The 14178-nt window shown below is 49.3% G+C and overlaps 2 long non-coding RNA genes across 2 annotated transcripts; one reads left to right on the forward strand and one right to left on the reverse strand.

Annotated features, from left to right (window-relative positions):
* The first annotated feature begins 7 nt into the window (after positions 1–7).
* Positions 8–13762, forward strand: LOC131502481 (uncharacterized). Its single transcript, XR_009257065.1, has 2 exons — positions 8–262; positions 9848–13762. It is a non-coding gene; the product is annotated as an uncharacterized LOC131502481 (long non-coding RNA).
* LOC131502473 (uncharacterized) lies at positions 7882–10421 on the reverse strand. The gene is made up of 3 exons (XR_009257060.1): positions 10332–10421; positions 9166–10225; positions 7882–8967 (listed from the first exon to the last, which is right to left on the reverse strand). It is a non-coding gene; the product is annotated as an uncharacterized LOC131502473 (long non-coding RNA).
* Positions 13763–14178: the final 416 nt, after the last annotated feature.

A 14178-nucleotide genomic window follows, 5' to 3' on the forward strand; every position in this document is an offset into this window, starting at 1 on the left:
GCCGGGGTCCCGACTGGCGCGCTGCTCCACGCGCCTGCCCCGCCGCCAACTTTGCCAAACCTGCGGGTGGCCGCTGTCCAGCGCCCCCGGGCCGCGGGGAGAGCGGGCGCGGCCCCGGGGCGGCGTGGAGAAGGGCGGGGCGAGAGCGCCGGACGCCTGCCCCCCGGGACGGGCACTGGACGAAGCGGGAGGAGAAAGGCAAGACTAGCCGCTCGGGTGAGGACGAGAGGATAGAGGGCGAGACGCTTGTTCTTCTGGATCGGTGGGTGGCTGATCCCTCGGGTGCGGATAGTGGGCACTGAGGTGGGGAAGGGGTTAAAAGGGAGCGTGGAGTTCGACCCGTGGGCACTGTTCAGAGCCCTATGCGCTTTCGGTTTTCCTGGCACTGGTGTTACCCTTCTCCTAAACCTAGAGGACGTGTTTACTTTTCCCTCGCTTTCAGCCTGCCTCCGATTCACCGGACTAAATGTTGTGCCCTAGGCGCTGGGGCGCCCTGGGGCCCTGAGGCCCTGGGGCGGCATCAGATCTTCACCTTTAGACTAGATTTTCACGTTACTTCGGCAGAGTCCCTTCAGTTTCCGCTCTTACCGTTTGTGGAGTCAAGGTGGGGGCGAGTGTTGGAGCGCCAGGTTTTGATTGGGACAAAAGATAAGGTTTCTGCCTTGCGCAGAAGTTTACCAGGCTTCCCCCATAACTGCGTTATCCAAGTACAGCAACTGCGCTTGTGGTTGAACGCTCGTGCTCCTCTCCGGGAGGCTGGCTCCCGCACCCGGGCTGCGCACGCTCTGGCTGGGGCGCTTGGCTGGAGGGTGCAGAGGCTTCCCAGGGAGCCGTCAGATCTCAGAGGTTTGGACGGGCTTGTACCTTGAAGCAATTAAAGCTTCTGTTCCATCAGATAAGTGCTGCGTCGTCTCTTGCGAGTGAAATCTGAGGGCTCACAATGTTAATGGGCTCACGTCTTTCCCTTGATAATACGGTTTTGTTTACTGAGTGTGGAGAGACGGGAAATAAAAGCGCAACTGGCACAGGAAATGAAGAGTAGAAAGGTTACAAAGACCGGCTTTACATGGACAAACTTTTCAACTTCCTTGAACATTTCTTTGGGGCTGCAGGAAAATAGCAAAACTATATAAATAAATGTTATTTACACACAGCAGTCATGAGAGAGGGTGGCTTCCCAAAACTGTGTGAATACGGTCTACTCTTGACTTATTCAAGTGCCCTTGAGAATTTGATCTATTATAGCCTCTTAGTTATGGTGACGGAGGTTTTATTATTGTTTCACTGATCCACTTGTCATGCAAGAGCGATTGAGCCCTTGCCTAAAATTCCACTCTGAGGAAGCCGGGAAAATAGGAGCCATCACAGTCCGGGGAGCCAGTTCCTTACAGGGATGTGAACCTGTGAATAAACAGAGCCACACCAGAAGTGTTACCCTGGTGAGGGTGAAGTTGAGCCAAGGTGGGGAGGGGGGAGGTGGAGGGTACCCAGCTAGGAGTGAGCACAAAGCTAATAGTTCTGGTGTTGCGGCACTGCTGGAGTTCTGGGATTTGGTTGGGAAATGGAATCCTGTGCTGAAGATGGCCCTTCAAACTTGATGTTGCTACTTCAGTCTTTTCCTTTAGCCAATCAGATGACAAAGGTCCTAAGTAGTTCTTTGAAAGAGAAAAATAGAGTCTTTTTTTGAGCTCTCTGGACAGGGAATGGTAGAGCTCTTCAGACCTAGCTGAGACTTCATATGTAGAAACATTTTTCGGCTGTCCCCAACTCTGATGGCCGTACAAAAATATCAGCGACCCAGATGCTGCTGAGTTCACATAACACCTCATGCACCCCTGGCTAGACTTTAAGAGCCAGTTTTTACCAGGATAGTGACCTAGCATGCACACCTCTGTCTAAATCAGTCTTTCTCTCCAAAGGTTTTCGGTTAATCACAACTCCTAGGCCCGGAAGCCCCAGCAGGTCAAGAAGGAAGATGGCCTTGTAAACCTCTCTGGAGAAGGCATCCTGCAGGCTGCAACTCAGGATGTAGGACAGAAAACTAAGCCTAATTGCCCGGCAGATCTGACCAAAACCTATCACACTAAGGGCCTTTGCTCTAAGGTTTCAGGGAAAACAGGCAGCCTAGGTGCCTTGGCAAACTTCATTGCAACAGAGACCAGGCTTCTGCTGCTAAGCACTTGGGGCAAAGGTTGGGTCCTTCCTGTCACAATTAAGCATTGACTTTGATCCACCCATGAGCTGTCTACACTGTTTCTCTGAAGCAAAATTTTGGAGATTGAACTTTCACTGGTGGAAGAAAATGTCCTAAAAGAGAATGAGATTTTTTTCTTAAAATTGTATTGTTTTGTTTTCAGAACTATGAGTGAGAGTTGCCGGGAGGAGCGTGTTCAATATTCGTTCAGACCCAATTGCAGTTCAATGATCATTGCGTACAGAGAGCTACATTCTGTTCGTCCTTCTCTCTACTCCCTTTAACCTCTCAGGCTTTGGCATATCCTACACCTTGGGGCCAAGAGCTGCCATCTCAACCCCTGGACTGGTCCTTGACTTATTCATATTGGAGCCGAGACTCTGGTCATCTCCGACTCAGATTCATCATTTCCCAAGGACCTACTGTGTAAGAACATTTTGTTAGGGGAGGTCTAGGCTGCACAAAAAAAGATACTCTCAAACCAAAGGAACAAGGGATTCATTTCTGGCACAGGTCTCAACTATGCTATAAATCTACTCCAGAAGAATGTGAAGCTATAGTTCTCTAAGGAGAGATTGGAAGATATTATTGGAGGAGCTATATGCAGAAAGATGTGAACGTAGGATATTTTGAGTAACTTTAAAGTTTGTCTCCTAGATGTTCACAGAGTATGGGAGAAATGTCTTACTAATTTTATTGCTTGTTCAAGTCATGAATTCCCAAGGGTCACTTGCCCTGCCGGTCCGGGTGCTGTGAGTTCTCAGCAGGAGGTGACAGCAGAGGGGCCTGATTGCCAGGTTGTGTTTGATGTAGGAATGCTTTGAAATCTCTCCCATACTGCTAACCAGGGCAGCCACCCTGAAACCCCCACCCCCCATGACAACCTTTGTCTCTCATTCAAACAACAAACTTTTTTTTCTCCTGCAGACAGAAGACAGAAGTGAGGGAGGGTGACACTCTGGTCTTCTGTATGTTTACAGTTGTTCCTAAGAAGCCTCTTGCAACCCCTCTCCACGAGCCTCTTCATGATACCCCTTGGAGACGCTTTGAGCACATGCAGACTCTTGGCTCCACAGCCCCAAAGGGTAGAAGGGCTCTTGCTTGTTGGGGTGAAAAGCGGGGGGGCGAGGAATGGCGGGGGGGATGGGCTTTTCTCTCAAGCAAGATTTGTAGTTCTCTGCAGAAGCCTTCAGTCATCCCATGATGGAAGTGGGGGTGAAGGACAGGAATTCTAAACCTATCAGAAGCCTGATAACAGGACCCTCCTTGAGGAAAACAGTTTGGAGTGCTGTGCCTTTCCCTGCGAGCTTTGTGAATGAAAGGCTCATGGGTCAAGCCCTTGTCTGGCACACAGTAAACATACAAGAAATGTTTGTTGGACAGAAATAAAAATGGACAGAATGGTGTGTTTTTACCATGACTAATATCGGATAAAAGATATCTTTAGATAACGGCTCCCAAAACCAATTCATGTGGGTGGAAATCAGCACAGAAGCTTCTTTAAAAGTGCAGGTTCCTGAGCCCACCCAAGAGATATTTATCTAGTATGCCTGACTCCAGTAGGAGTTGTGATAAGCCTCTTGAGTGATTCTCAAGCAGGGTTCTTGGGAACCATATTTTGAGAATTTCTGCCTCTCAGAAATTGGGGTGGGAAGGGGCGCCTGGGTGGCTCAGTCGGTTAAGCGTCTGACTTCGGCTCAGGTCACGATCTCACGATCCGTGAGTTCGAGCCCCGCGTCGGGCTCTGGGCTGATGGCTCAGAGCCTGGAGCCTGCTTCCGATTCTGTGTCTCCCTCTCTCTCTGCCCCTCCCCTGTTCATGCTCTCTCTCTGTCTCAAAAATAAATAAACATTAAAAAAAAAAAAAGAAAAGAAATTGGGGTGGGCAATGTGGGAAGAGAGCGGTAATTCGGTGGGAGGGGCCCTTGGCTAGCATCATGAGAGCTCATGGCTAGCGGGAACATTATACCTGAACAGTGCCCAGAAGCCTCTTGGGTGGTAGGGGCAGAGAATGTGAAATGGCTCTCACATTTTGGTTTGGCAGCCTAAGTCTAGTTGGGGTGAAGTTTTATAAAATAAAAGTAGTCAGTAGAACTTTCCCAAGTTTTGCTGATAAAATAGTGCTTTGCAGAGACCTGGCTTCCGCTCCTCGTCACCTTCCTAACTTGGCTTTAGGGATGCCAGTAAGGTAGGAAGTGAAAGGCGTTTGTCTCTCCCGGTCTCTTAGAGAAAATGTAGAGTAGTTCTGAGGTAATGGAAAGAAGGAAGGAGGAGTAGGAATAGGAGTCTCAAGAGGGCGGAGCCAACTCTTCTTTCCTTCCACCTCTCCCAAATTGTCTGGAATGAACATCTGAGCTCTGGGGAGCCAGAGGGGATGAAATGTCCCTTGGCCTAAGCTGTAACTCTTCCTTTGATTAAAGATCAAGATGTCATAAAATGTCAGTGCAAGAAGGCCCCTTAGAGATGAGTGACATTGAACCCCTCATTTCAAAGAGAGAGTAACTTTACTCAGAGGTTAAAAGACAAAACTATCGGGGTGCCTGGGTGGCTCAGTCGGCTGGGCGTCCGACTTTGGCTCAGGACGTGATCTTGCAGTCTGTGAGTTCAAGCCCCGCATCGGTCTCTGTGCTGACAGCTCAGAGCCTGAAGCCTGCTTTGGATTCTGTCTCCCTCGCTCTCTGCCCCTCCCCCACTCCTGCTCTGTCTCTCTCTCTTTCTCAAAAATAAATAAACATTAAAAAAAAAAAAAAAAGACAAAACTACCCTGCAAAAAATGAGGGAACTAACTTGGGTCTCCCGACTGTCTACAGTCTGCTGCCTGTCCACAGTGTACGAAGAGGAAAGAGTAAAACAGCCCCTCCTTTGCACTGTGGCAGGGTCAATGCTGAGCAAGCATAGCAGTGTTGAAGGAGACACCCTTGTTTCTGGAAGGCCACACAGGCAGTGTGACTGACTGGGAGGCTTGCTGGCCTCCCTTTGCAATTTGCTGAACTGGTGCTCCAGACTTCTGAGGCCCAACCTTGAGCTACTCCTACAAGAGAAGGCAGAGGTGGATCTGGGTCCCCACCCCCTCCACCACGCAAGGGTTAAGGATCCCCTCATTTCCTGCTGAGCTTGACCCCTGGGGGATCAAAACCAGAGGTGTCTTTCCATTAATGTAACTGGATAGTACAAATTTAGGACCGTGTGAACACAGGTATACCCAGGTCGGTTACACTTGTACTAATCTTTTTCTCCTTTATTTTTTAAATAGGGTATACATTGAAATTTACATGGTTCAAGATTCAAAGGGTACACAGTGGTATGCAGTGAGCGTCTTTCTCCCATCACCTAGTTCTCCTTCACATAGGCACCAGTTAAGAGTTTCTTACATATCTTTCCAGAGATACCCTATACGTTTCTATCTATAAATCCCCCCACTTTTTTTTTTTTTTTTTTTGCTTAAATGATGGTGTACCAGACAGACTCTCTCGCACCATGTTTTTTCCCCTGTTGTATCTTGAAGATCATTTCCTATAAATGCATACAGAACTTCCTGGCTTATTTTTACAACTTCATGCTGTTCTGCTGTACACACCTACCACAATTTATTTAACTAACCCCCTATTAATGGATATTTCGCTTATTATTCATTGTTTTCCCATTACAAACACATGTTCAAGTTTTTAACCTATTAGAAAAATCCCCAGACATGGAATTACTTAGTCAAAAGTATGTGCGCTGGCAATGTTGACGCAGATTGCCATATTGCTCTCCTTAGATGTGAATCACTTTATGCTTCTGCCAGCAACATATGAGAATTCCTGTTACCTCATACCCTTGCCAAGTCAGTGGGATAGTAAAAGTTTTTATTTTTGCCAGTTTGATAAATAAAGAATAATACCTTTTACTTGTCCTTACAGCATCTCCAAAAATGCCATTCTTTTTTTATCTTGTTTGATCCTTTCATAATTCTAGTTTACAAATGGTAATGGCGACACAGAAAAGATAAACTGTTGGTCGTTATCACACCCAATGTAAATGGCCAAGGTCAGACGTTCAGCACTCTTTCCTGTACTGCAGTGTGCCGCGAGGAAGCCTAAGGAGATTCAGAGAGAGTGGGTGGCTTCAAGCATTCCCTGAAAGACACGGGATATAAAAAAGCTTTCCGACATCTGCTAAGAGGCCTCCTCCTTAGTGGTCTGATACCAAGACCACATTTCTGCATGTGTCCCTGGAGAGTACCCTCCGGAAGCAGAGGAGCTCTAATTAGCAATATGATCTGACCTAGTCCTAAGCATTAGCCTGTATTCAATATCTGGGAAGCAGTAGGTGTTGTTTTTAATTTTCCTGAGACTTATTTCTCACTGGACATCCAGGATCTAAGTTATTGATCAGCATGGTGTGGGTAAGAGGATGTTTTCCCTTGGTTTTAGCTTTGCCTGTGACTCTCATTTAGACCTGGTGAAGACACACACACACACACACACACACACATGCACGCACGCACACACGCAACTTTACTGATAAACTTATTTTTTTTTTAATTTTTTTTCAACGTTTTTTATTTATTTTTGGGACAGAGAGAGACAGAGCATGAACGGGGGAGGGGCAGAGAGAGAGGGAGACACAGAATCGGAAACAGGCTCCAGGCTCCGAGCCATCAGCCCAGAGCCCGACGCGGGGCTCGAACTCACGGACCGCGAGATCGTGACCTGGCTGAAGTCGGACGCTTAACCGACTGCGCCACCCAGGCGCCCCTACTGATAAACTTATGAGGTAGATATCTATTGACTGTTTCACTGAAGATGAAACTGAAGGCCAGAAAGATTAAGTGAATTGTTTAGGGTCATACAATGTATCAGCAAAACAGAAAATACAGTGTAGACCTAAAACGGAAGTCCTTAGTTTCCCCCTGCAAAATCTTCTTTTTCCCCTTCCTGTATTCATTTTGGTGAATGACCTGGCCACCCAATCAGGGCCTCTAAATAGAAGCCTAGGGATTAACATCCATAACTCCTCTTTCACTTGTCCAACTGTCAGCAAGTCCTGTGAATTTGTCCTCCTAAATGTCTTCCCTCTTCATCCTCGTTACCTTAGTTCCTCCCTAGGCTGGATTATTGCAGCAGCTTCCCCTTCTTCTTTCCTTCTTGCCTCCTATCCCTCCTCCAGTCAGACACAGCATCCCTCCCAAAGAGCAAGCTTTCCAAACAGATAACGTCATGTCCCAGTTTAAAAACTTCAGTGGCTTCTCACTGCCTGCAGATTAATTCCAGACTCCTTTCCACGGACCTCATACAACCTTTTTTGCCAGCCAGATGCTCTACTCCAAACTCTCTTTGTTCCAGGTCTAGACCTTGTTCTTTCTTCCCTCCCTGCTTGCGTGTGCTGCTCTTTCCACCGAGTACGTCCCTCCTTCCTAGACCTAAAAAGCTCGTACTTCAGGAATCAAAATTCACCTCCTCTGAGAAGCCTTTTCTGACACTCCACTTGTGTTAGTGGCTCCTTCTCTTTATTCCAGGAACCTTTAGGCCACACTTCTGTTCTAGCGTCTGTCACACCGTTTTAGGATTCTTTTTCTTCCCCAGTAGATCAAAAGGCATACACTATTAGTGACCCATTTTTAGATCTCAGAGCCCAGCACAGTGCACACAGGAGCTGTTCAGCAGGTATTGCTGAAAGGCAAGGAGAGAGAGACTCTGACCCAAGGACAAGAGGACCAGTATTGTAATTGCTTAAAGAATTCAGGACACTGTGCAAGACTTAATGCTACAGCTTATATCTATCTAAAGTAAAATGATAGTAGAACATCTCTCCAAAGCAAGTTAATTTCCACCTGAGAGGATGCTGAGAGAGAAGACAGGGAGGGAGGAGCTGGGATTTTGTCTTTCAGGGGCTCTTTCCTATAGGCTGAGGCAACAACTTTTAACTAACGTCAGAAATTTCTCAGCTGATGTCACTCAAAAAGAGGGCAAAAGAGGGGGTAGCCTGAAACTTTCTTAGAACTTACCGAGGACTACGAGCACCACCATAAGAACGCTTCACCACCCACTTTACCCATGACCTCTTGCTGCAAACAGCTCTAATGCTAATGACCTCCTTCTCTCTCCCTCCAGCAACGCTTACAGTTTTCAGTCCATCCCTTTCTGGTATTTCTAAAATGAACCCCAAAAGAGCTGAAGTAAAAATACTCCAGTCCTTCCTTCACACTTGAAAAGAGAGGAGAGGCGTATCATTATGGTTGGCGTTTTACGTGTATTTTTATTGTTCTTTTTATATGGCATTCAGGTTTAGTTCCAAGTTTAACAGGGATACCCTTGCTTCCTTCCAAATAAATGACTCCTGCAGGTAAATAAGAGAACTAAACTAGCTCCGCCCCGTCCCTGAATTCTAGTCCCCTGGGAATTTTTTTTTTTTTTTTTTTTTTTTTTTTAAGACTCTTACATAGTGTCTGCAAAACCTGGGATTTTCCTCTTCCCTTTCCAGGGGTACAGCTGCGCTAAGGGTGTGACGGGGGGCGGGGAGCAGGAGGGGGGGCAGAGTATACAGTCTCCGTGCGTCTGGGGCGGGCGCGGGGGCCGCCCCTTGGGAGAACCGTGGGCTGCAAGGGGTCCGGAGGCGGGGCCGCGGCCGGGAGGACAGGGAGTGCGGGGGTGTCCGGCCTCGCGCCGCAGAGCGTGGGGCAGCGGGTCGCGCCCTCCGTGAGCGCTCACCCCGGGTGCCTGTGTCTCCTCTGCTTGCGGTTTCTGGTCGGCTCCCAGCTGGCCCAGACTTGCTCTGAAGTAGGAGGAACCGCTGTCGAGTGAAAAGTGCACACCGGGTGATTGATGAATTCTTAATAGGACTAACCTCTCCCGCCACCACCCCCCCCCCGACCCTCGACACACACTGAGAAATCCTTCACCCAAGCCCCCCCCCCCGCCCCGCCCCTCCCCAGGCCTCCTCGCCGGCGAGAGGGGACGCGGCCGCCAGCCGGTTGGGTGATTAACTCACCGTTTGTCTTTCGGAAAGTGTGCCAGGTGGATTGAGGCAGCCTGGCCGCTCCGGCTCTCTGCTGACTGCGCCCGGCTGCAGGCCGGAGAGCGCGGAACGAGCGCGCGCGTCACATGGTGGCGCGGCCCGGAGCCGGCCTTTGTGCCGCGCGATCGCCCGGCCGCCCCGGGGAGGCGGCGGCTATTGTTCCCCGCGGGGGAGGGAGGTGCTCAGACTCGGGGTCCACGCCAGCCTCCTCCCCAGAGTGTCCCCACATCTGAGGACGGGTGGGGGCTTCCTTTGTGTGTTTCGGGCCTGCGACGGGAATGGCGCGCCGTTGCCGCCCCAAGGGGCCGCAGAAGGGGCCGAGAGGTTGGTGCCAGCGCTGTAGCTACTTCGAGCTCGGCCCAACCGACCGACCCAGTTTCCCGCTCTGCCCTTGCGGAAGAGACAGGGAGGGATGTGGTGTTTGTAGGGCAAGCGCTTGGAACAATAGAGCCATCAAAAGGCCTTCTCCCTGGTCTCCTCCTAAGGCAGCTACGCTCTTCTCCCCTCTTTCAGAAAGGCCGAGGCCCAACAGGTCCTCTTGGCCTGATTTTAGGCCTGCTTTCCCAGTAAAAACACTTCATCTGTTCTCCACGAATCCTAAGTCTCCTCCTTGGACTCTTACTGATGTAAACATCCCATTTTCATTATTTTCCAGATACTATTCTTCCATACATTGATCCAGACTAGCCATAGGAACCAGTCAAGATATTTTGCCACAAGATCTAGGACAAGAGGATTTACCTACTATTGCCCACCTTGCAAATCTCCTAGGGACCTTTCACCTGCTTCTGCTACTGCAAATGATTGGACATCCATTTACATTTCCTCTTCTTCATGTGTGGAAGGAAACTTTTGTTCACTGTGCTTCAGGCTGCACCTGGCCTGAGAGTGGGTCCTTGAATTCCCCTTGTACCATTCCAACTTGCCAAGGTGGTTATGAGACCTGAGGGAGGTGTTTAGGCGTGGACTTTGGGCCAGGTGTGTAAATCCATTTGGTACCAACTTTGGGCCCCAAGGATAAGGGCATGTGTAGCTGCACCAGAAGAGAGGGGAACAGTGAAAACTAAAATTTCACCCTCTGTGATGATCTTCACCACCACCAGTACCAACAATGCTGTAAGTACAGAGGATTCACCTACCCAGTCGTTTTTCCTCTCCATCCGGGCCCTCTGCAAGAGTGAGCCAGTGCTCAGAGATGGTGGAGGGTATGGCTGGTGACTCAGTCTCAACTGTGTCTCAACTGTGTCCAAAGGTCTAGGGAGAAGTCTGCTCACCAGTAGCTATATCCTCTCTGGGAAGGCACAGCGCCCTAAAGTGGTGAGGCTGTAGGCCTGTGGGAACTGGGGCCTCCTGCCCCTCTTTTTATTTTTATTTAATACTCACAAACTTCTCTTCATCCCCCCCCTTTTTTTTCCCTTACAGTTTCTGAAAGGACCGAAGTAACACCAAGAACTCCCAGATGAAGAGGACCTTCCTGGATCTGTAACTGGGATTAACCAGTTCTTTACTGGGAGAGAAAGTTTCAACTAATCCTCAGGATAAAAGCAAACAGGCCTGTGACTGTCCCTTGAACACTGACGGTGTAAACAAGCTTCTGGCTCCTCCAGGTCAAGCAGAGGAACACTTTTCATTAGAATGTTGGGTTTCTTCTTTGTTATTCAAACATACACCCACACACATCCCCTTGTCCCTCCCTAATGAACAAACCTCAACAGATGGAGAGCCTAGGCTCCCAAGACTTATGGCTGAGAAGATGCACTTCACTCAAGGGTGGGTTGGCTTGTACAGAATGGGGGAGAGAGAAGAAATGGGAAGCTAGTATAGGTAATTACTGTCTTTTAATACTCCTTACAGATAGAAATCCAAAAAATCCAGTTCCGCAAGGTTAGCACCCTCTGGGGCCTGGGAAACCGATTTGGCTGATGTGTCTGTGATAGGGACTAGGCTTGGGGCTGCACCAGGGGGGAAGTACTCACTCTATGTTCTATCATTCTCTCTCATTTGAAAGCCTGTACAAAGAAATGGTACAAATGGATGGTTAACTTAATGATTCCATCAGAGGCGGATTTTTCTCTGTCAGGTCCCGGGATGAGGCTGAGGTCTGAAAGCCAGGAGGCAGAACATTTACTTAATCGCCCTTTCTTACCGCCTTTCCAGGGGCCAGGACTGCTCTTCAGACCTTTCCTCTGCCACGTCCCCGTACCCCTGGCTAGCTCAGTTGGGTCTTCTTACCCCACTCCTGGCTGGGCCTGAGTTTCTCCTGGTAGCCACGGCAAGGTCTCCTTATGGCTAAATCTTTTCCCACTCCCACCTCCCATTCTACTGCGGGCCATTTTTGCAGCCTCGTCTCTACCCAGCTTTAATTAACATTTGATTGCCTGGACAGAACAACCAGGGGCTCCCAAACCGCTGCCACCCCCATCCATGGACCCTTTCTTCAGGCCTCACGATGATCCCCCACAACCTCGCTGATCCCTCCCCTCCCCCAGCCCTCCCCGCCGCCTCTATAGGAAAAAAAAAAAAAGCCGAGCTGGCCAAGGCCTGAGCCTGAGAGCCACTTCCTCCTCTGGAGCAGCAAACGGGGTAAACCTCCCAGAGACCAATGCCCAAAGCGAGGTCCGGCCCTTCCCCACCTCCAGGCGTAAGCCCAACAGTGCCATTGTGAGGCCTTTCCCGACGCGGAGCCCTTGGGGAAGCTGCGCACACAAAGGCGAAGCCGCTCCTGGAAGCCCGGCTTGCTCGGCGCCCTCAACCTAGCGCCGGACAGTCGAGGCCTTGTGCGCTCCCCCATTGTACCCCGTGCGGCCGTCTCGGGCAAAAGTCACGGGCTGGGGTGGAGGTTTCCTTCTCCTGCCAGCTTGGCCCCTTCCCGCTCCAGGTCACACACTCCCCCCACTTCCCCGGGAAGGAGAGGCCTGGGCCCAGAGCGCCATTGCCCAGCCGGTGCTCCCCTCCCCCACGCTCTTCTTTCTGCTTTCCCGAGGCCCGGGAGGGAGGAGGCGGGCGCCTCCGCCGATAGAGCAGCTATTGTGACCTTCCCTCGCCGAGCGGGAACCCAACCGAGTGTACCGCTGGCGGGGGAGGAGGCGACTGTATGCGCAGACCTCGGGGTGCAGAGGGGGGTGGTACTGGGAAATAAATAAAGGTTTGCAACCTTGGGCAGTTGGGCCCTTCAGAGGGCGTTTGGTTGTGTTTAGACTCCGGTGCTTCCTAACACTAATTGCGGGCTCAAAAGGAGCAGAATTTATGGCGAAGGCCAAGGCGGCTTGTTTATAATTTATGAAGTTTTAAATGGCTGTGCTGCAGGCCCTCCTCTCGCCCTGGCCGGCGGCCGCGCGGGAAGCGCCTCCCCAGACTCGCCACCGCGCCCTCCTCCCCGCGCCAGGAGCGGCGGAGTGTGCCCATCACATGACACGCCGAGGGCAGGAAAGAATCCAAGCCATTCTAGGAAGCCTCGGGGAAACCTGTCACCAAAGGTGAGAGAAAGTCAATTTGTCCCAAGCGAACTCCCCCACCCCGTTAGAGAGGGGTGCCTCCGGGTAACTGTCCGGAGAGGGAGCCCCCGACCCCGCACCTCTCTGGAGCATCAGTGTGAGAGGAAGCTGATGTCAGCCGGCCTAGACACCGTTTAAAGTCTAATCCATGAGACCTAAGCCGCAGATGACACTTGGGGCCTTGCAGACACCCGCAGACTCAGCAGATACTCCTGCGGTAACACACCGCGCTGGAAAACGCCTGGAGCCATAATGCATTATGTATTTTTATTATTATTTATGGTAGGAAGAGGAGATGAGGGAAAACCGGGCTGAATCTAAACAGCCTGATAATTCATCTATTTAATATTTAGCCAGTTAAGAAAGGTTGTTGTAATCCCTGCAAGGCAGCAAGCTCTTCTTTGACTTCCCTAATAGCTTAAAAAATAATTTCTTACAAGACAATTAGAAATTCTGCCTATGGATGCAAATTTCATAGAAAACAATTTTAAACCTTGCAAATGGGTAAAATATCCCTTCAGTTGAAGTCATTTATTCTGTTGATACACTTGTACAACATGTATACTCTAAACCTGCTCAGATAAAGTGAAATTTTGCAAAAGGATAATCCCTACCACCCCCGATCTAACATGCCATTTTAAAAACAAAGGAACAAGGGAACTAGATATTATTTGAGCTATCATTATTTAGCGAAACACAAACATCCAAATAGAAACGATTGTTGTTCCACCAGAAGATTAGAAGTTAAATTATTTCCACACAATGGGAATTTCACCTCGTGTCACCGGGGGGATGTAGTAGGAGCTGTATTATTTGTCAAACCGAATAGAGATGCGTGGGCTGACTTTGCTGAAATACAAAAGACTTGAACCTTATCTGAAGGCGCTTTCCTTTCCAAGTGTCTCCTCCTAGAGAAGCGGGTGGACATTGTCCACCCCTAGCCGAAGCCAGGCTAATATTTACAAAGTGGATATAAATCCTTGAAGACATTTTTGCCCGTGTTGTACAAAGAAACCGGAATAAACAAGGTGTTTATACTTGTTGTGTTCCATTAATTAAACTTTTATTACTTTACATCGTGGGGAACGTTTGTTTACTTGAGAAATGAACCACCAACCATCATAAAGGAAAAAGTCCTGACAGCATTTCCTAGAGAAAAAGCTTAGGTGCGTGTCTCCAAATGATCGTTTCTTTTTGTGCACCTTAGCTTTTTCAGAGCTCAGTTCTTCTTACAACTTCTTGTGTCTTTTCTTTGATTGTCAGTTTTCTTTCAAAGTTTATTTTTTATTAGCGCAGAAACGTGAGAGCTGGCCTCCCCAGTGTAAATGCAACCTTAAAAAGTCGATTTATGTCTAAAAAGAAGGTGGTGGAAATAGCATAGCAGGCACAGCACAAAGCCCTACCCAGATTATCCCCCCCTCCTCCCCGGGGCATTTCTGGGTTTGCATCCTCAGATTTCCACCCCCCACCAATGTCAATAGCTGCAATGTAA

The sequence above is a fragment of the Neofelis nebulosa genome, chromosome 2, assembly GCF_028018385.1.
Source record: "Neofelis nebulosa isolate mNeoNeb1 chromosome 2, mNeoNeb1.pri, whole genome shotgun sequence".
NCBI classification, from domain to species: domain Eukaryota; kingdom Metazoa; phylum Chordata; class Mammalia; order Carnivora; family Felidae; genus Neofelis; species Neofelis nebulosa.